This window comes from Rutidosis leptorrhynchoides, chromosome 3 (genome assembly GCF_046630445.1).
Source record: "Rutidosis leptorrhynchoides isolate AG116_Rl617_1_P2 chromosome 3, CSIRO_AGI_Rlap_v1, whole genome shotgun sequence".
Classification (NCBI taxonomy): Eukaryota; Viridiplantae; Streptophyta; class Magnoliopsida; order Asterales; family Asteraceae; genus Rutidosis; species Rutidosis leptorrhynchoides.
Genome location: NC_092335.1, coordinates 135,585,001 through 135,608,249, shown reverse-complemented (window position 1 = coordinate 135,608,249; position 23,249 = coordinate 135,585,001). Strand labels below are relative to the sequence as shown.

General features: G+C 30.8%; 1 non-coding gene across 1 annotated transcript; it reads right to left on the bottom strand.

Annotated features, from left to right (window-relative positions):
• Positions 1-6,414: 6,414 nt before the first annotated feature.
• On the bottom strand, positions 6,415-6,521 carry LOC139903502 (small nucleolar RNA R71). Its single transcript, XR_011778317.1, has one exon. It is a non-coding gene; the product is annotated as a small nucleolar RNA R71 (small nucleolar RNA).
• Between the last annotated feature and the right edge of the window lie 16,728 nt (positions 6,522-23,249).

Here is a 23,249-nt window from a genome sequence, read left to right as displayed (position 1 = left end):
AGGTAAAGAGCTCCAAAATATAAGAGAAAATATAAAGCTCAATAACAACACGGAGGTTACAAACCGTGGATATTAATACGATTAGCAATATAAAGACACGGTAGAATTAAGAATAGTATCACCCCAAGGTAATAGTAGAAGTAAATAGATTTTTCTGGTGGAAGATTGAAAAGAAGGATGACAGAAATGATAATTAGGAAAATATCAAGAATCAGAACTGGATTAAGAACTTTCACAATCCTTGGAATTATGGATTAAGAAAGAAAGTATTGGAGTGGTGAAAATAATGGAACGGAAAAAGTTTAATTTATAATGGAAACATCAGACAGAGTAATCAAGGCAGATCACCGTATTTAATTTTAGAGACCTTAATTTCCTTACTCGCCGAAGAATCAAATCTTTTAGATTTCGAAGATTTTCTTTAAATCCCTTAAATTCCGAAATTCAACCGAGACAACGTCAAAAGTTAAGACAAATCTTTAATTTCCTCATTACACTATTTGTGATATCTTCATTCGTGCTCTTCGAATAATCGAATTGTTTTATCCATATTACTCAATGATGATAAAACTCTATTTATCAGCTCATATTCGTCATGAAAACATTTTTATTGTTAGCCATGAAGACTTCACTCAAATTTCGGGACGAAATTTCTTTAACGGGTAGGTACTGTGATGACCCGGAAATTTTCAACCAAATTTAAACTTAAACTTTATATGATTTTGACATGATAAGCAAAGTCTGTAATGTTGAATCTCAAACATTTTGAAGTGTTTTCATTTATGCAATTAACCTTTGACTGTTCTCGACGATTCACGAACCTTTAATGTATATATGAATGATTATATATGTAAATAATTATATTTATAATAAATTAAATATGTTACTGAACTATTATAAGATAATATAAAATAATCAAAACCTGTTATTTGAAAATGTAGAGTATATTGAATACAAATGGTTTCGAACATGAATTGTCAACATTAACAAAGGATTAAATGTAACAAAGAATCATATGTATACCTTTGGTTATTTGTTTCAATATAATTAATATAAAACTTAATATTTAAAACAATATTATATATATAATAATCGAATATATATATATATATATATATATATATATATATATATATATATATATATATATATATATATATATATATATATATATATATATATATATATATATGATTACAATACAAAATTGATAATTATATTGTAATATATTAAAATGTTAAATATTCAATTAATAATGTGTAAGATTTGTATAGTAAATTTTATTATCAAGTTAAAAATTTGTTGTTGAACTAATATTGTTATTATTACTTTTATTATTATTGGCAATATTAATATTAATATTAAAAATCAGTATTATTAATAGTGTTATTTTCAATATATATATATATATATATATATATATATATATATATATATATATATATATATATAATTGATATATTATTATTACTTATATCATTATTTTCATATAATTAGTATTATTATTATTATCAATAATAATAATTATCATTTTCATAATTATTATTATGGTTACTTATTATTATTACTATTATTATTATTTCTGTTATTATCATTAATATTGTACTATTGTTATTTTTATGTTATTAATATTATTTTATTATCGGTATTTATAATATTAAAAGTATTAATATTATTAATATATTTATTAAATATTAAGATTAATATATAAAAGGTAGATATATAAAATTCAGATATATAGAGTGCAGATACAGATTCATACGCGTAATTTTTCAATTATCAGATTCATTATTTTCTCTATCTGTTTTCTTTCTCTCCTGTCTTCTTGTTCCCACCCGTGATATTGTGTCGACATCTCCATACCATCTATTTCAATCAAGCAGTTAATTTTGTCAAGAAATTCATTCGATGCTTTCATTATCATTATCAATCATCAATATTAAACAAATCAATCTGATGAATTAAACCGAGATTAAGATAGATAGGTTCGGTTTCGCTGTTCTTAAAACCAAAACACTTTAGCTCAATTTCGTTCAAATTTTAAAAATGTATAAATGCAGTTTTATTAGGAGTTTACTGAGTGATCTTTCTGCAAAGTTTCAAAACCTAATTCATTCTATCGATCTTTAATTTTGGAGTCAAAAGCCTTGAATTAAAAAGTCAAAGTGTTGTTCTTCAGCAAAATTCGAGTTTTCTGTTTCAATCTGAGTTAAATTAAAGATTCCAGAAGTTTTTATGGATGATTTACAAATGATAATGCTAAAAACGAACATATATTTCATAGCATTATTCCTTAAGAAAGACAAGCTTTTAGTTGCAATTGTCCTATTTACAAGTGATATTCGTTTAAATAATAAAAGGTGAAGACAAAAGACAGATTCGACGAATTGAAGACGCAAACGACCAAAAAGCTCAAAAGTACAAAATACAATCAATGAGGTTCCAATTATTGATAAGAAACGTCTCAAAATTACAAGAGTACAAGATTCAAAACAAAAAGTACAAGATATTAAATTGTACGCAAGGACGTTCGAAAATCCGGAACCGGGACCAGAGTCAACTCTCAACGCTCGACGCAACGGACTAAAAATTACAAGTCAACTATGCATATGAATATAATATAATATATAATTAATTCTTAAAATTAATATATATATATTATATTATATTTAAATAAACGTCGGCAGAAGAAAACAACCAAAAGTGGCTCTCCCCAGCTGGCCATGTGATCGCATGATCTGGAAGGCATAAATCCATGCGATCGCATGAGCCCCTTTTCCAGATCACATGCCTATAAAAATCGAGCTTTGGTGCACCATTTTTCCATCCATAATATCAATCTCTCTATCTATATACGTAGTATATATTTATATTTATATTTTAATTTTAATTTTAATTTTAATTCTAATAATAAGGGTATGTTAGCGAATGTTGTAAGGGTGTAAGTCGAAATTCTATCCGTGTAACGCTACGCTATTTTTAATCATTGTAAGTTATGTTCAACCTTTTTAATTTAATGTCTCGTAGGTAAGTTATTATTATGCTTATTTAATCCGAAGTAATCATGATGTTGGGCTAAAAATATTAAAATTGGGTAATTGGGCTTTGTACCATAATTGAGGTTTGGACAAAAGAACGACACTTGTGGAAATTAGACTATGGGTTATTAATGGGCTTTATATTTGTTTAACTAAATGATAGTTCGTTAATGTTAATATAAAGATTTACAATTGGACGTCCCTATAAATAACCATATACACTCAATCGGACATGATGGGCGGGATATTTATATGTACGAATAATCGTTCATTTAACCGGACACGGGAATGGATTAATAGCCACTAGAATTATTAAAACAGGGGTGAAATTATGTACAAGGACACTTGGCATAATTGATAACAAAGTATTAAAACCTTGGGTTACACTCAGTCGACATCCTGGTGTAATTATTAAACAATGTATTAAAATCTTGTTACAGTTTAAGTCCCCAATTAGTTAAAATATTTGACTTCGGGTATAAGGATAATTTGACGAGGACACTCGCACTTTATATTTATGACTGATGGACTGTTATGGACAAAAACCAGACGGAAATATTAAATAATCCAGGACAAAGGACAATTAACCCATGGGCATAAAACTAAAATCAACACGTCAAACATCATGATTACGGAAGTTTAAATAAGCATAATTCTTTTATTTCATATTTAATTTCCTTTATTTTATATTTAATTGCACTTCTAATTATCGCACTTTTTAATTATCGCAAGTTTATTTTATCGCACTTTTATATATCGCAATTTCATTATCATTATTTACTTTACATTAAGTCTTGTATTTATTTTTAATTTTGGTTTTAACTGCGACTAAAGTTTTAAAATCGACAAACCGGTCATTAAACGGTAAAAACCCCCCTTTATGATAATAATATTACTTATATATATTTGTATTTTTATAAATTTAAACTAATATAGCGTTAAGCTTTGTTTAAAGATTTTCCCTGTGGAACGAACCGGACTTACTAAAAACTACACTACTGTACGATTAGGTACACTGCCTATAAGTGTTGTAGCAAGGTTTAAGTATATCCATTCAATAAATAAATAAATATCTTGAGTAAAATTGTATCGTATTTAATAGTATTTCCTGCTAAAATTTAATAGTATTTTATACCCCTTAGCTTTAACTATCAAGTATTTTTGGCGCCGCTGCCGGGGAACATCTAGCTTAAAAGCCGGAAGCGCAACGCTAATATATATAAAAAAACAAAAAGATTTTTATTTTTAGTTTACTTTTATTAAAATACGCTTTTGTAAAAAATACGTTTTAATATATTCGAAAATATAAAAAGAAAACAAAAATATAAATATTTTTAAGAGTTTGTTAATTATTTAAGTTCTATAAAAGTTTCTTTATATTTATTTTATAAAAATATAAGTTTTATTTAATTTATAAAAATATATTATATAAATATTTAAAACAGAAAAAATAAACACAGCAAAATAAAAAAATAAAAAATAAAACATTCGGCCTACTACTGTAGCAGCCCGTAACCTGGCCCAAAATCCTGGCTCATGCGATCTCATGAGCCCGAAGGCATAAACTCATGCGATCGCATGAGAGTGTCTGACACGCCAACTGCAACCCTAATTCAGCATTTATTACGGGGTTTATTTATATTATTATTACTTTAACCCTAATTAGGTTATTATTATTATAATATTTAGTTTTAATTTTATTATTTTGTATTATTTAGTTTTAATTAGTTAATTAATTTATATAAACTTAATAGTTTTATAAAATAAATAATATAAAAATAATATTTTTATAAAAATTGTAATTTTTACAACTTTTAGTATATTTTTATATTTTGTCCCTTTTTAATAGTTTTAGCGTAACTTTTGTATTTTTTGCTCGTATTTAGTTTTAATTCATAGTTTTTGCCAAAGTTATTTTTATTTCTAGATTTTTAGGCTTTGCCGTAAAATCCCTTTAGTGCTTTTTCTTTAGACTAAGATTAAAGTGCTTTAGAATTTTGCGACGTCTTTTTAAGTTTTAGTACCTTTTTAAGTTATTGCCATTTGGGATATAGTTTTACTTGTAAGCTTTTATATTTTTAGACGCGACTTTTAGTTTTTAGTTCCTTTTTAAGTTTCAACGCGCTACTTTCTTATTTTTATTTTTCGACGCCTTTTACCTATGTATCAATTATCACTCCAATTAGTAATCTCAATTTGCAATTTTAATTTTAAGTTAGTGATAGTAATAAGGTTGGGTTAGTCAAGTATTTTTAAGTTTTATAAGTCATTCTCTGTTTCTTTCATTTTTCGACGCCTTTTTCAATTCTCTTTTCTTTTTCTTCCTTATTTCTCGACGCGCTCTTTTTCTTTCTTATTTCTCGCCATTCTAGTTTTTAGGACATAGATTTTTTTTCTACTTCTTATCTATACTTCTTAAAATTACGAAAATTTATTTTAAGTGGTTAAATTGATAGACATCAAAATTTTCTGGTTCGTAGTAATAGTTGAATTTGTATGTGGACCGGGTTATTGGAGCCAAACAGTCCTCAATTATATTGAGGCCAAACGAATCTTGCCCCTCTGCTGCATCTTTTGGCTATTCGAAACGTGGGCAAAATCAGAAAAGTCTATTAATTGGATAACTTATATAATTTTTCTTTCCTTTTAAAAAACTAATAGGATATTCAGTGAATGCACCGAGCAAGACGTTCACCACCTTTTGTACGTTCACCACCTGTAACTAGATCAAGACATCAAGCTAATATTACCGCCGTTGATTTTTCTTTAGAATCGTCATCCAGTCGACCAAGTACTCCAATTCAAATTTCCGATAATCCATTTTTTTGAACCCGACCTCACAATTGAGAATCCGGAGAATATTCAGGGACAATTCGTAGATCCTGAACCATTAATTTTTCCTCCGGAACCACCAATCATTCAAACATAGATTGTTGAGGAACGAACCATTAAATCAGAATCCTCTAGTGATTCCGATTCAACAAATTCAATTATGGAGAATCTGGAACCTTTAAGTATGGAAGACCGAATGAGAGCTAAACGCACTGGCCAAGGTCACACAATTACTCATCCAGACATTAATGCGCCAGATTATGAAATCAAAGGACAAATTCTACAAATGGTGACTAATCAATGCCAATTTAGTGGGGCGCCGAAGGAAGATCCAAATGAACATCTTCGTACCTTTAATAGGATCTGCACACTATTTAAAATCCGAGAAGTGGAGGATGAACAGATATATCTCATGTTATTTCCCTGGACTTTAAAGGGAGAAGCCAAAGATTTGTTGGAATCGTTACCTGAAGGGGCGATTGATACATGGGACGTTTTAGTTGAAAAATTTCTTAAACAATTCTTTCCGGCATCTAAAGCCGTAAGACTTCAAGGAGAAATTGTTACGTTCACACAGAAGCCGAATGAAACGCTATATGAGGCGTGGACAAGATTTGGAAAGTTATTAAGAGGATGTCCGCAACATGGTTTAGACACCTGTCAAATAGTACAAATATTCTACCAAGGATGCGACATCACTACAAGGAAAGACATCGATATAGCAGCTGGTGGTTCTATTATGAAGAAAACCGAAACTGATGCTTACAAAATTATTGATAACACTGCTTCCCACTCACATGAGTGGCACCAAGAAAAAGATATCATTAGATCATCTAAAGCAGCTAGAGCCGATTCTAGCCATGACTTAGATTCTATTTTCGCAAAGATAGATGCTGTCGAGAGACGAATGGAAAAGATGACTAAAGATATCCACTCAATACGAATTAGTTGTGAGCAGTATGGAGGACCACATTTGACAAAAGATTGTCTCAGTATTGAATTAACAATGGAACAAAGAGAGAATGTTTCATATCTAAACCAAAGGCCTGGAAATAATTATCAGAATAATTATCAACCGCCAAGACCGATCTACAATCAAAACCAGAATTATAATCGAAATATTCCATACAATAACCAACAAGGTCCTAGCAATCAATAAGTATCCAATAATACTTACAATCAGTAAAGACCTAATTTTCAAAACAAACCACCACAAACCGATGATAAAAAGCCGAATTTAGAAGATATGATGACGAAGCTAGTTGAAACTCAAACGCAGTTTTTCACATCTCAAAAACAAACTAATAAACAAAATGCTCAAGCATTTAGAAATCAACAAGCTTCTATTCAAAACTTGGAACAAGAAGTAAGTAACCTAGCAAGGTTAATAGGTGAAAGAAAACCGAGAAGTTTACCTAGTGATACAAATGCTAACCCCCGGAATGAAACAGCTAAAGCCATTACCCCAAGAAGTGGTACAACACTTAAACCACCTGAAATACCTGTAACTTCTGATGAAGCTATTCCTAATCCACAAGAACCACAACCTGAACAAGATAAGGAAAAAGAACCGGTAGTTGAAAAGGTTAATGAAGATAACACATCTAAGGATAAACCTTATGTTAAACCATACCAACCACCACTTCCTTACCCAAGTAAAATAAAAAAAGAGAAACTTGAAGCCGAGCAATCCAAATTCTTGGATATGTTTAAACAGATAAATGTAAATCTTCCTTTCATTGATGTGATTTCAGGAATACCTAGATATGCTAAATTTCTGAAAGATCTAATCTCGAATAGAAAGAAAATGGAAGAACTCTCGGCTGTTACTATGAATGCTAATTGTTCAGCAGTGCTGTTGAATAAGATACCAGAAAAAACTATCTGATCCAGGAAGTTTCACAATTCCATGTTTTCTGGGTAGTCTTAGTTCAATAGAAGCATTGGCAGACTTAGGTGCTAGTATAAATTTAATGCCGTATTCACTATACACTAAACTAGACCTTGGAGAATTGAAACCAACAAGAATAAGCATACAACTAGCCGATCGATCAATAAAATATCCTAGAGGGATAATGGAGAACATGCTAGTTAAAGTTGGTACTTTAGTATTTCCAGTAGATTTTGTTGTTCTGGACATGGAAGAAGATTCTCAAGTTCCTCTCATATTAGGAAGACCATTCTTAAACACGGCTAAAGCAATGATAGAAGTGTTCGGTAAGAAACTGACCCTAAGTATAGAGGACGAGAGTGTTACCTTTTCAGTTGATAGAGCAATGCAACAACCGCAATCTGCAGATGATACATGTTATTATATTCAAACTATAGATTCACATGTAGAATTATTAGAAGAATTTCCAGAATTACAAGGAACAGGAGAATGTTCTTTAGGAGAAGGTAATGAACCAATTGATGAAGCTGAAATGTTAGCTACACTAATAGCTAATGGATATGAACCAACAATAGAAGAAATTCAAATGCTAAAAGAAGAAGACAGATATCGATATAAATCATCGATAGAAGAACCACCGACATTAGAGTTAAAGCCACTTCCAAACCATTTGGTATACGCTTATTTACATGGTGAATCTGAATTACCTGTAATAATATCGTCTTCTCTTACTAAAAATGAGAAATCTCAACTCATTTCTTCGTTGAAAGCTCATAAACCAGCCATTGCATGGAAGATTCATGATATTAAAGGAATAAGTCCTTCGTATTGCACACATAAAATCCTTATGGAAGAAGGTCATAAAACGTATGTGCAACGCCAACGAAGACTAAATCCGAATATGCAAGATGTAGTTAAAAAAGAAATTATTAAACTGCTAGATGCAGGTTTAATTTATCCAATCTCTGATAGTCCATGGGTAAGCCCAGTTCAATGCGTGCCTAAGAAGGGTGGCATGACTGTCATTACAAATGAAAAAAATGAGCTTATTCCTACAAGGACTGTAACAGGATGGCGTGTATGTATTGATTATAGAAAATTAAATGACGCTACCAGAAAAGATCACTTTCCCTTACCTTTCATTGATCAAATGTTGGAAAGATTAGCCGGAAATAGTTATTATTGTTTTCTTGATGGATTTTCCGGATACTTTCAAATTCCAATAGCACCCGAAGATCAAGAGAAAACCACATTCACGTGCCCTTATGGTACTTTTGCTTACAAACGCATGCCATTTGGACTTTGCAACGCCCCTGCAACCTTTCAAAGGTGCATGATGGCGATTTTTCACGACATGATAGAAGAATGCATGGAAGTTTTCATGGATGACTTTTCAGTCTTCGGTGATACATTTGAATCATGTCTAGTTAATCTTGAACGAATGCTTATTAGATGCGAACAATCAAATCTAGTACTTAATTGGGAGAAATGCCATTTCATGGTTAAAGAAGGCATCGTTCTTGGACATAAAATTTCAAAAGAAGGAATTGAAGTGGATAGAGCTAAAGTAGATGTAATTGCTAAACTTCCACATCCCACCAATGTTAGAGGAGTTGGGAGTTTTCTAGGGCATGCCGGTTTTTACCGACGTTTCATAAAAGATTTTTCTAAAATTGCCACTCCTATGAATAAACTCCTAGAAAAGGATGCTCCATTCATCTTTTCAGATAAATGTATCAAATCTTTTAATATTCTTAAAGAGAAACTCACTAATGCGCCGATCATGATAACACCAAATTGGAATCTACCGTTTGAACTAATGTGCGATGCAAGTGATTTTGCAATGGGAGCCGTTTTAGGACAAAGGATTGAAAAACGATTTTAACCTATATATTATGATAGTAAGACGTTACAAGGAGCACAAACAAATTATACAACTACTGAAAAAGAACTCCTTGCTATTGTCTTTGCTTTTGACAAATTTCGTTCATATCTCGTTCTAGCAAAAACGGTGGTCTATACCGACCATTCTGCTCTTAGATACCTATTTTCGAAACAAGATGCCAAACCAAGATTAATCCGTTGCATCTTACTCTTACAAGAATTCGATATTGAAATCCGAGATAAAAGAGGAGCAGAAAATCTCGCCGCTGATCATCTTTCTCGTCTTGAAAATCCTGAATTAGAAGTTCTAAATGAATCGGCCATACAAGACAACTTTCCTGATGAATATCTATTGAAGATAGATTATAATGAAATACCATGGTTTGCAGACTATGCAAACTACTTAGTATGTGGATTCCTTGAAAAAGGATTATCGTACCAAAAACGAAAGAAATTCTTTAGTTATATAAAACACTATTTTTGGGAAGATCCACATCTGTTTAAAAGTTGTCCCGATGGAATAATACGCCGATGTGTATTCGGAGATGAAGCTAGTAAAATTTTAAACCATTGTCACACAGGACCAACAGGAGGGCACTATGGGCCTCAACTAACAGCAAGAAAAGTTTATGATGCTGGATTCTATTGGCCTACAATTTACAAAGACGCACACCTTCTTTGCAAATCCTGTGATGCTTGTCAAAGGGCCGTAAAAATAAGTCAACGTGATGAAATGCCACAAAATGTCATTCAAGTATGTGAAGTATTTGACATTTGGGGTATTGACTTTATGGGTCCATTTCCAAAATCTCATAATAATCTCTATATTCTCATCGCCATTGATTATGTATCTAAATGGGCGGAAGCACAAGCTCTCCCAACTAACGATGCACGAGTTGTAGTCAACTTTTTAAAACATCTTTTTGCGAGGTTTGGAACACCGAAAGCTTTAATAAGTGATCGGGGTACTCATTTCTGTAATAATCAACTTGAGAAAGTTCTCAAAAGATATGGAGTAACTCATAAAATCTCCACCGCATATCATCCACAAACAAGTGGACAAGTTGAAAATACCAACCGAGCTTTAAAACGTATTCTAGAGAAAACCGTAGGATCAAATCCGAAGGAATGGTCCATTAAATTGGAGGATGCACTCTGGGCTTTTAGAACAGCCTACAAAACTCCAATTGGAACCACACCTTTTAAACTCGTCTATGGAAAAGCATGTCATCTTCCAGTAGAAATTGAACACAAAGCATTTTAGGCTTTGAAGACATGTAATCTTGATTTACATGAAGCTGGACGTCTACGGTTAAGTCAACTAAACGAATTAGAAGAATTAAGACATGAAGCATACGAAAATTCGTTAATATATAAAGAAAGAACGAAGAAATGGCATGATAAAAGAATCAGAAGTTCAAAAGAATTCAAAGAAGGAGACAGAATTCTTCTTTTCAATTCACGATTCAAGCTATTTCCTGGAAAATTGAAATCAAGATGGTCTGGACCATTCATAGTCAAAAGAGTTTTCCCATACGGAACGATAGAATTAATAAATTCAAATGGAATTGAATTTAAAGTTAATGGTCACAGAGTTAAACATTACATAGATAGTTCGATGGAAGTCGACAACGAAGTTAATCACAATTTCGATACCACAGCTAACTAAGTGTGGGGAGAATCAAGTCTTTAAAGGATAATATGTATTTCTGTTAGAGTTAGATTGTCTGTTTTTGTGTAGTTCTCGAAAATGGAACCCGAATGGTCTTTCCTTAGCAGACCCTAAAGAACTAGTCTTCTCCCCCCATTCTGAATTTTTATTTTTTTAGGAAATGAAGACTGCCTGTGAACTAAACCATGGTCTAATGCTAAACGCTTTGATCACTAAACGTAATAATGACACACTTCCGAGTGAATTAGTATCAGTAATCAGAGAAAGATTGGACGGAGTAAGAAAAGAATCCAGATGCGAAGATAATAAGTTACAATTTGGTAAAGGAAAATCAAAATCCGCAGCGAAAAGAAGAGCACGACACCTTGAAAGATGTCACAAATGCGGAAAATGGTCACATGAAGGTAAATGTTCAAATAATCAAACCTATTCAAATACCGAATTTGTTACTTTATGCAGAGACGGACCGTTCATATGTTTAGAAGAAAAAACACTGAATGCTCGAGGTTACGCCTATGTAGCTATGGAAAACCAATTAAACCGACTATCTTATGAATGAGATAGATCATATAACTAAGAATACTATCTCACAGATAAGTCTGTACAGTTTTTATTTTTTTATTTTTATTTTTAACCTTTTGATAATAAACGTTAATTTGTTCGCTATAAAGTATTAAATTGGTATTGAATAAAATTAGGTTTGGCGACCGAAATTATTGATATCATACGAAAATTTATTACATCACTGCGAAATTTAACGTTTATTCTTAAGGTATAAATATCTTTAATCAATCAACCCAAAATATTTCAAAAATTCGTCATGAGTTAAATTAGGTCATGGAACCGAAATTACTTTACCAAAAAGAGGGGCGCATATTTTTGATAATATTTGATTGATTAAAGTGGGATAAAAGCCAAAAAGATTTTTAATTTTATTTTTTTACCATGTTTTTAAAATTAATATATAAATATTAAATTAATATTTTGAACTTTGTAAAATCAATATATTTAAAATTGTAAATATTTGAAAAATTAATCTTTTTAATATAATTTTGTATGTATAAAAACAAAAATATAATATAAGTTTGGTGTGAATTTATAATATGAATTTTTATTTAAGTTTGGTGTGAATTTTTAATTTTATGCATATTTTAAATTTAAGTTTGGTGTGAATTTAAAAAAAAAAAATTTACTTTATTTCGCTAAGTTAAAAATATGTTTTTTAAAATTCGTCGTGAGTTGAAGACTAGGTCGTTGAACCGAAATTGCTTTACCCGAGGGAGGAACGAGAACTTTTATTATCATTATTTTTAATCTTATTGAATTAAAGTATGCCAAAAACATTAAAAAACCCAAAAATCTTTACTTTTAAAACCGCGCTTTGATTTGACAAATTTTAAAAATTTTGTCAAGGGACAGACTAGGACATCGATCCGAAACACCCTCGCTCCTAAAGGAAAACAAATTTTTAAAATTTAATTAATTATAAGTTTTATAAAGTATAAGGTTTTATTTTTATAAAAAAAAAAAGCTTAAAACATTGTTCCCGGATACCCATGCGATCGCATGGGTATTGCACTCCAACTCCATGCGATCGCATGGAGCTGGAAAACAGGCCTGATACATACAGCTTACTGCTGTTCTTCATCCACAAACACACACAACATACACGAAAATACTCTAAAATTTTCATCAAAATTCACCAAAATCCACCGTAATTCATCATTTTTCTTGCCCTAATCATGTCTAGATTCCCATTCTTCAGCAAAATGGTAAAAGTTACACCCCTAAACTCATAAATTTGCTAGTTTTTGTGATAAATTCCAATTTTTTACCTAATGCAATTTTGTTAATTTTTAGTGTAATTAGTGTTAAATTGTTAGTATTTTATGCATGTATAACCTAGATTGATGCTATTTAACATGATTTGAAGCCAAAAACTTCAAAATTTTTAGAAATCTAGGGTTTGTGTTCTTGAGCAATTTGGGGCTTTTTGATATAAACAGGTTATGGCCGATTTTTGTCATGAATTATTGCTAAATTGAGTAGTGTAACATGTTTAGATAGTTAAATGATCCAAACATTGATCCTAAACATGATTTTTAGAGATTAAAGTGGACTTTTTAAGTCCAAAATTCATGAACTTGATTAATTTGATATATTTGCCATTTGAGACTTGTTTAATTATTAGTAATGACTATTTTGACATGTTATTTGAGTTAAATGCTTATGAATTTTGTATACATTTTCATATGTGCTTATTTGAAAAGTGTAGAATTGTGAAAAATTGTGAAAATGTGTATAAGTTTAATTTTGATTTAACATGTTATAATGATTGTTTTAAGTTGTTATTTTGCTAACACTAATGCATATTTGGATGCACAAATTTTTTGTTTAATGTGTTTTGCAGAAAGCCGATACTGGAGGTTCAGGAGCATCATCATCTAGACGACCAGCACCAGCACCAAAACCAGAACCAGAAATGCAACACGAACAAGAACAACAACAAGAACCACAACAACAGCCTGATCAGCACATACCTTATTATGATCCGATACAGTTTGTTAATGAATTCATAGTATTCTCGATGAGGCCGCCAGTAGAATTCCCAACGATTCCTGAGCACACTCTGCATCCTAATCTGAGATTTGATAGGAGATGGAGAGATTACGAGACATATCAAAGGAACAAATTCAAATTGGTAACAAAAAATGTAGAGGTGCCATGGGTAATCGATTGGGCCCCTTTGGAAACGGTCCATCTAGCTGACTGTGTTAGACAGCTTTTAGTTCAAAGGTATGGCAGTTCTTCTTTTACAGATTGGGAACGTCTTTTCACCATTCGTAGACCTGTATATAAGGAATGGTGTGTTAAGTTGATGAGTACTGTATCACTTGATACAAATATAGTTAGAATAGATGATAGAAGATTTCTTAGGTTTATCCTTGGCGGTAGGATGTACAGAATGTCCATGCTGAACATGGCCAGGGCCTTACAGATATATACTCCTGGTGAGTTGCTATTACCCGATTGTACAAATTTGATTCATTATGGTGAAAGGGTAGATAGTAACTTTGACGCTGACGCCATTTGGAGGCGTATGTCACATTTTGATGTTTTTACACGAGCAGGAGGACACTCCTATACACATATTGACAGAGCCGAGCTTCGTATTATTCATAGATTTTTGGCTAACTCAATTACACAGAGAGGTCATAATAAAGAAAAACTTACCTTACATGATTTATTCTACCTAAAGTGTATTCGGGATCCTAGAAGCTTTGTCAATATCCCTTACTGTGTTGCTTTTTATTTATCTAAAATGGTAGAGGGAATGCAGGACGGGAGTATAATAGGAGGAGGTATTTTTGTTACTCTCATTGGAGAGTATTTAGGTGTTGATAGGAACCAAGGGGGTCCATTACAGCTTTGTAGAGAACAGGTTGAGCCCTTATGATTGAAAGTTTATGTGGGTGCTAAGGTATTGAAAAGTAGACGTAACCAGGCAGTACCCTATGAGGGATCTCATCCTCAGGTAGAGAGAGGCTCAGACGAGGAAATGGAGGAGGCAGAAGACATTAGGGATGTCTTTCGAGATGCTATTCTTGACGTCCACGTTCGTATAGATGAGGAAGCAATGACGAACGCGGCCAGACATAGTATGTATGAGCAGTGGAACTCCGAGCGAGTATACGAGGATTATAGGCGACGCCAACACGATAGCTGGTTAGTTCATCAGCACCAAATCATGAGCCAGCTATCATATCAGGTACCAAATAATTACGTACCTACTCGACCTGCTCATTTTCCGCCACACAGCCCCGATATCCGACCACCCTTTAACCGGTATGACTATAATCAAGCCTATCAGAACACCTATAACCAACAATGGAACCAACCTGACGAGATGAACTGGAACCCATATCCAGACTGATTTAGTTCCATTTGGTTATTTATATGATTTTTATGTTTTTATCTTTTTACTTATTCATGTTTAAACTTATGTTATTGAATATACTTATGTAATCTTTATCATTTTTATTATTATTGTTTACTAATATTTCACATTTAGGATTTGAAAGTGGGATATTAAGTCCCATTTCAAATTGCCATGCATGTTTATATTTGTATGCATGTATATGGTAAATTGTACAAAACAGGGTAAAACAGCGCATTTTCAAAGACTGGCATTAAGTTCAGCAAAAGCTACTAATTTTGACGACAAGATAAATGTGATGTAACAACAGACAGAATGGACAAATGATATGTACCATTTATCATTCAGCAAATAAACGGCAATATGTTTGGAAACTTTGGTAAAATTTAATCATTTCTACGCTAATCACCCTCAATAATTTAAATTGTTACTGATTTCTTGCAAATGAGGGCATTGCAAGATCTTAAGTGTGGGAAGGGGTTAAATTCTTTCGGATTTTTTAAATTTTTTTACTTTAAACACTTGGTTACCATTAGAAATACTAGTAAAGTAGTAGTTGTATTAGAATCTAGTGCTCTCTGATAATAAAAAACAGCCCTAGTCTTATATACTGACTACCCAATTCTAGTAAAAAATTTCAAAATTTTCAATTAAATGAACTCAAAATCATGTTTATACATATTTATGAACGATAAAACTAGGTGTTAACACCGAAATTATTGTTACCTCAGAAAGGACATAAATTGAGAAACAAACTAAAATGTTAAAATTGATTTAAAATGGAATAGAGGACAATAAAAAGGAAAATAAAAGCCAAGTGTGGGAAATTTTCACCGAGTTATTCAAAATACATATCACATATTTTTGTACAAATAATTGAAAATACTTTTGTTTTGGACGATAATTAACTGTTTTACCCGATGAAAGAAAAGAAGAGATGGATCTACACGATAAATCAATTCCATCGTTAAAAGGAAGTAAAGTCTTTCGAAAAAGACACGCGCTTCTTGATTTAGGTCATGAAGTTGTCGTCCAGACCAGCTGTAGGTTGATGAAAAATCTAGAAAAGTCATCTCTAAAATCAGCAGGAAATCCACGGACCTCAACATAAAACAGGGTCGCCAAGTGGTCAGATTTATCCTAACCATGAGAAGGATTTATCTCGTACAATGGGGGGCACCGTGAAAATTAGCTTGATAAGACTAATAAATCAGATCCCCAGAAAGGATAATCTCCTTAAAAGATCAAAAATCAGCTTTTAAGCATGATATTACTCAATCCTAGAGATTGACCTTAAAGATTGAGAATTCAAACTCATGGAATTCAATGATATCTAAACTCGAACTTGAACGAGAAAATATTTTGATCAAATTATAAACCGATTTGTTTTCTGAAAACCCATTTTCAATGCGTTCATTACCATTGAACGTAAAATCCTAGGAATTCACCTGGAATTCATTAGGTCATCTGAACCAAATCGGGTGTCAACCGTAAGAACGGTGGTTGCATAGCATGGTCGAAGACAAGACCTTGTGCCAGACCGAAAAATCATAAGGGTGAGCTTTACTATTGCTCCTACAAAGAATAGTAATTGCGTCCGACATGTTATAGACCATAATTAAAAGCATGTCAGGGGACATTGCCTTAATAGTTGCTTGTTCAACGCTTTCCTTTATAACCGGACGGTAGTTTACCGAAAGGTAATATACGGTGCAAGTATACTGGATGTGTTGCTTTCCTAATACAAGGTTAGCAAGTAGGTGACACAAAACCACAAGTTTTGAGCTAAAATTTTCAAATCTGAAACCCACCAAGCCCACAAAAATATTTTGCAAACACCGGTGAAGGGTTATTCCGGAAAACTTATCTAGGGTAAAAACTAGATTTAATTTTCAAAAGATCAAATATTTTCATAAAGATCCAATTTCCTTAATGGATCTAAATTTTATAGTCATGTGGGACTGTAAACCACATCGTTACTACCATTGTTTATACTCCCGTAAAGAAATCACTGATGTACAAAGTTTGAAGAATAAAGAAGTGATTCTAGTATTTCAAGACTATATTGCTTGAGGACAAGCAACGCTCAAGTGTGGGAATATTTGATAATGCTAAAAATGAACATATATTTCATAGCATTATTCCTCAAGAAAGACAAGCTTTTAGTTGCAATTGTCCTATTTACAAGTGATATTCGTTTAAATAATAAAAGGTGAAGACAAAAGACAGATTCGACGAATTGAAGACGCAAACGACCAAAAAGCTCAAAAGTACAAAATACAATCAATGAGGTTCCAATTATTGATAAAAAAACGTCTCAAAATTACAAGAGTACAAGATTCAAAATGAAAAGTACAAGATATTAAATTGTACGCAAGGACGTTCGAAAATCCGGAACCGGGACCAGAGTCAACTCTCAACGCTCGACGCAACGGACTAAAAATTACAAGTCAACTATGCATATGAATATAATATAATATATAATTAATTCTTAAAATTAATATATATATTATATTATATTTAAATAAACGTTATCAGAAGAAAACAACCAAAAGTGGCTCTCCCCAGCTGGCCATGCGATCGCATGGCCTGGAAGGCATAAATCCATGCGATCGCATGAGCCCCTTTTCCAGATCACAGGCCTATAAAAATCGAGCTTTGGTGCACCATTTTTCCATCCATAATATCAATCTCTCTATCTATATAAGTAGTATATATTTATATTTATATTTTAATTTTAATTTTAATTTTAATTCTAATAATAAGGGTATGTTAGCGAATGTTGTAAAGGTGTAAGTCGAAATTCTGTTCGTGTAACGCTACGCTATTTTTAATCATTGTAAGTTATGTTCAACCTTTTTAATTTAATGTCTCGTAGCTAAGTTATTATTATGCTTATTTAATCCGAAGTAATCATGATGTTGGGCTAAAAATATTAAAATTGGGTAATTGGGCTTTGTACCATAATTGGGGTTTGGACAAAAGAACGACACTTGTGGAAATTAGACTATGGGCTATTAATGGGCTTTATATTTGTTTAACTAAATGATAGTTCGTTAATGTTAATATAAAGATTTACAATTGGACGTCCCTATAAATAACCATATACACTCAATCGGACATGATGGGCGGGATATTTATATGTACGAATAATCGTTCATTTAACCGGACACGGGAATGGATTAATAGCCACTAGAATTATTAAAACAGGGGTGAAATTATGTACAAGGACACTTGGCATAATTGATAACAAAGTATTAAAACCTTGGGTTACACTCAGTCGACATCCTGGTGTAATTATTAAACAAAGTATTAAAATCTTGCTACAGTTTAAGTCCCCAATTAGTTAAAATATTTGACTTAGGGTATAAGGATAATTTGACGAGGACACTCGCACTTTATATTTATGACTGATGGACTGTTATGGACAAAAACCAGACGGACATATTAAATAATCCAGGACAAAGGAAAATTAACCCATGGGCATAAAACTAAAATCAACACGTCAAACATCATGATTACGGAAGTTTAAATAAGCATAATTATTTTATTTCATATTTAATTTCCTTTATTTTATATTTAATTGCACTTCTAATTATCGCACTTTTTAATTATCGCAAGTTTATTTTATCGCACTTTTATTTATCGCAATTTCATTATCGTTATTTACTTTACATTAAGTCTTGTATTTATTTTTAATTTTGGTTTTAACTACGACTAAAGTTTTAAAATCGACAAACCGGTCATTAAACGGTAAAAACCCCCTTTATGATAATAATATTACTTATATATATTTGTATTTTATAAATTTAAACTAATATAGCGTTAAGCTTTGTTTAAAGATTTTCCCTGTGGAATGAACCGGACTTACTAAAAACTACACTACTGTACGATTAGGTACACTGCCTATAAGTGTTGTAGCAAGGTTTAAGTATATCCATTCAATAAATAAATAAATATCTTGAGTAAAATTGTATCGTATTTAATAGTATTTCCTGCTAAAATTTAATAGTATTTTATACCCCTTAGCTTTAACTATCAACAAACCATTTCATGTTATTAATATAATGTGAAACCTCCTTGAATTCGAAATCAAACTTTGAGTTATTTATTTTATTTCCTTCGATAACAGCTTCAGCTGTTCCTTGTTTTATATTTTTTTTTTGTTATGAGTCTGTTATTTACCATTACTGGTTATTAGTAATTAAGTTTTGATGATAAATCAAATAATGATTTGATATTGGATTTTGCCCTGGTCGACTGGTTAAGCTGTGAAGAAGAAAGAAGAAAAGAAACAGAATTATATAATAAGTACAAATGGAATTCGTATATTAACATATAAGCATGTATGACAGAATGGTTTAGAGGGTTAGCGAGTGAGCGAGAGGTCTCGGGTTCGAGCCGGCGGATAGCAACTAATTTTTTTTTTAAAAAGGCCTTATGAGGTAGCTTTTAATTTCAAAAATCTTTATTATTATTATTATTATTATTATTATTATTATTATTATTATTATTATTATTATTATTATTATTATTATTATTATTATTATTATTATTATAATCATTATAAATTATTGTTATTTTTAATTGTTATAATTATTAATATCATTAATATGTTTATTAGAAGAATTAAAAGTATTATTATTATGGTTATTACTAGTATAACCATTATTATTATTAACATGATTAGGATTATTAATATTATTATCATTAATATTAAAATTTGTATCATTTTATAAATATTAGTATTATCAATATGTTTATAATTATTAATATTATCAATAATAAAATTATCGTTATTGTAGTATTATTATTATTATTGTATTATTATTATTAGTATTATTATTATTATGATTTCAAGGATATTAAGCATATTAATAACATAAATATATAATAAAAGATAATAGGTTAAAGATTATAGAAAATAGTTGTAAGTATACGAATACATGTAAAAGTTATGATTATAGGTACAAATTAATGTTATAAGAAACTATAGTCGTTATCATAGCAATTTGACACGAAGATTATGATTATGATTAGGATTATTATTATTGTTATTATAAAAACAATACAAGTTATTATTATTTTTCACTAATATTAGTATTAATATCATTTTTGTAATTATTAGTTTTACTATTACTATTATTAACATAAGTATCAATTTTAACAATATCATTATTATTATTAGTATTATCGATATTAAGAAAGTTATTATTATTAGTAAATCATTATTATCAAAACTATCATTTTATTACAAATAACTATTTTCTACCTAAAATATACTTAATACATATATTATAATTATATTAATAGTTTATATACCTACATATCAAACATAATAACAATATTTATATAAATACTTATATATAACAAACTAATGATATTTTTTATATAATACTAATATATATATATATATATATATATATATATATATATATATATATATATATATATATATATATATATATATATATATATATATATATATATATATATATATATATTAATATAACTAAATATATAGATATTAAACATTTTGAATATATACAGAAACTAAATAAGTATAATATATAATTTAAGATAATATATAAACTTGTTCGATTACGATTATACATTTTAATTTATATACAAATGATATAGGTTCGTGAATCCAAGGTCAACCGTGCATTGTGCAGTATCGTCGTATGAATATTTTTACTACAAAATATTGTAGAGTGAGTTTCATTTGCCCTCTTTTTAAATGCTTTTGCAATATATATTTTTGGGACTGAGAATACATGCGCTGCTTTTATAACTGTTTTATGAAATAGACACAAGTAATCGAAACTACATTCTATGGTTGAATTGTTATACCGGATATCGCCTTTGTTGAACTTGGTAGCCTAAGAATTGGTATTTATTATAATTGCCACCAATTGACGCGAATCCTAAAGATAGATCTATGGGCTTTGACACACCCCAGTCAGAGAATTTGAACTGCTTTAGTACTTCGATGTTTATATGTTTGGGGATATTCTAGATGCATTTTATTAATGTCAGTTACCAGGTGTTCAATCCATACGAATGAATGTGAGTTTCATTTGCTCCCTTTTTAAATGCTTTTGCGATATATATTGTTGGGACTGAGAATACATGCGCTGCTTTTATAACTGTTTTACGAAATAGACACAAGTAATCGAAACTACATTCTATGGTTGAATTGTTATACCCGATATCACCCTTGTTGAACTTGGTAGCCTATGAATTGGTGTTTATTACAATTGCCACCAATTGACGCGAATCCTAAAGATAGATCTATGGGCTTTGACAAGCCCCAGTAAGAGAATTTGAACTGCTTTAGTACTTCGATGTTTATATGTTTGGGGATATTCTAGATTCATTTTGTTAATATCGGTTACCAGGTGTTCAATCCATATGAATGAATTTTAAACACTTGCGAGTGTATGATTATTGAATAAATGAAATCTTGTGGTCTATTAAAATTATGGAAATAATTGATTACGATAAACTAATGAACTCACCAACCTTTTAGTTGACACTTGAAAGCATGTTTATTCTCAGGTATTAAAGAATCTTCCGATGTGCATTTGCTCATTTTAAAGATATTACTTGGAGTCATTCATTGCATATGTCAAAAGACGTTGCATTCAAGTCGTTGAGTTCAATATAGATTATGATTAAGCAAATGACATATTTGGTCATTTATAGTTGCATGTTATGAAATGGTATACATGCATGTCAACATTCAATGTAATGAAAGTTTGTCTTTTAAAACGAATGAAATGTTTGTAAAATGTATCATATAGAGGTCAAATACATAGGAATGTAACCATATGTTATTGTATTTTTCCTTATGGATTAGGACGGGTCATCTCACCAGTAGCTTACCGACTTGAATTACCTCAACAACTCACCGGCGTACATGATACTTTTCACGTATCGAATCTGAAGAAATACTTAGCCAAAGAAGATCTCACTATCCCTTTAGACGAAATCCAAATCAATGAAAAACTTCAATTCATTGAAGAACCCGTCGAAATAATGGATCGTGAGGTTAAAGGACTTAAGCAAAATAAGATACCAATCGTTAAGGTTCGATGGAATGCTAATAGGGTACCCGAGTTCACCTGAGAATGTGAAGATCAGATGAAGAAGAAATACCCACACTTATTTCCAGAAGATATGACAACACCTCCAACTGCTTAAAATTTCAGGACGAAATTTATTTAACGGGTAGGTACTGTAGTGACCCGAACTTTTCCATGATTATATATTATATGAGATTAATATTTACATGAATAATTGTTTCCAACATGTTAAGAAATCAAACTTGTTAAGACTTGATTAACTGAAACGGATTTAGTGTTAACGTTTGACCACCCAGTTTGTCCGATGATTCACGAACGTTATAACATGTATATGACATGATATTATATATATGAACATATATATATGTTTAATATGATGAAATGATAATGAAGTATCTCATTATGTATATTAACAATGAACCTTATACATAAAACAAGACTACTAACTTAAGAAATTCAAAACGATATCTATACGTAACGATTATCATTGTAATAATGTCTTAATATTTATATATCATATTAAGATACATTAGTACATCATGTTATCATGATAATGTAACAATTTAACATCTCATTAGATTTAATAACAATGGGATTAATTACATTTAACAAAATCGTTAACTTAAAGGTTCCGAAACAACATGTACATGTAACGACTAACGATGACTTAACGACTCAGTTAAAAATGCATATACATATAGTGTATTAAGATGTATTAGTACACTTTTGAAAGACTTCATGACATATATCAAAGTACTTCTACTTAACAAAAATGCTTACATTTACATTCCCATTCTTTTTCATCAACAATTCTACTCGTATACAACCGTATTCGTGCTCGTACAATACCCAGCTTCTAAATGTACTTACTATTGGTATATACACATAATAATTCAGCTCTTAGCAG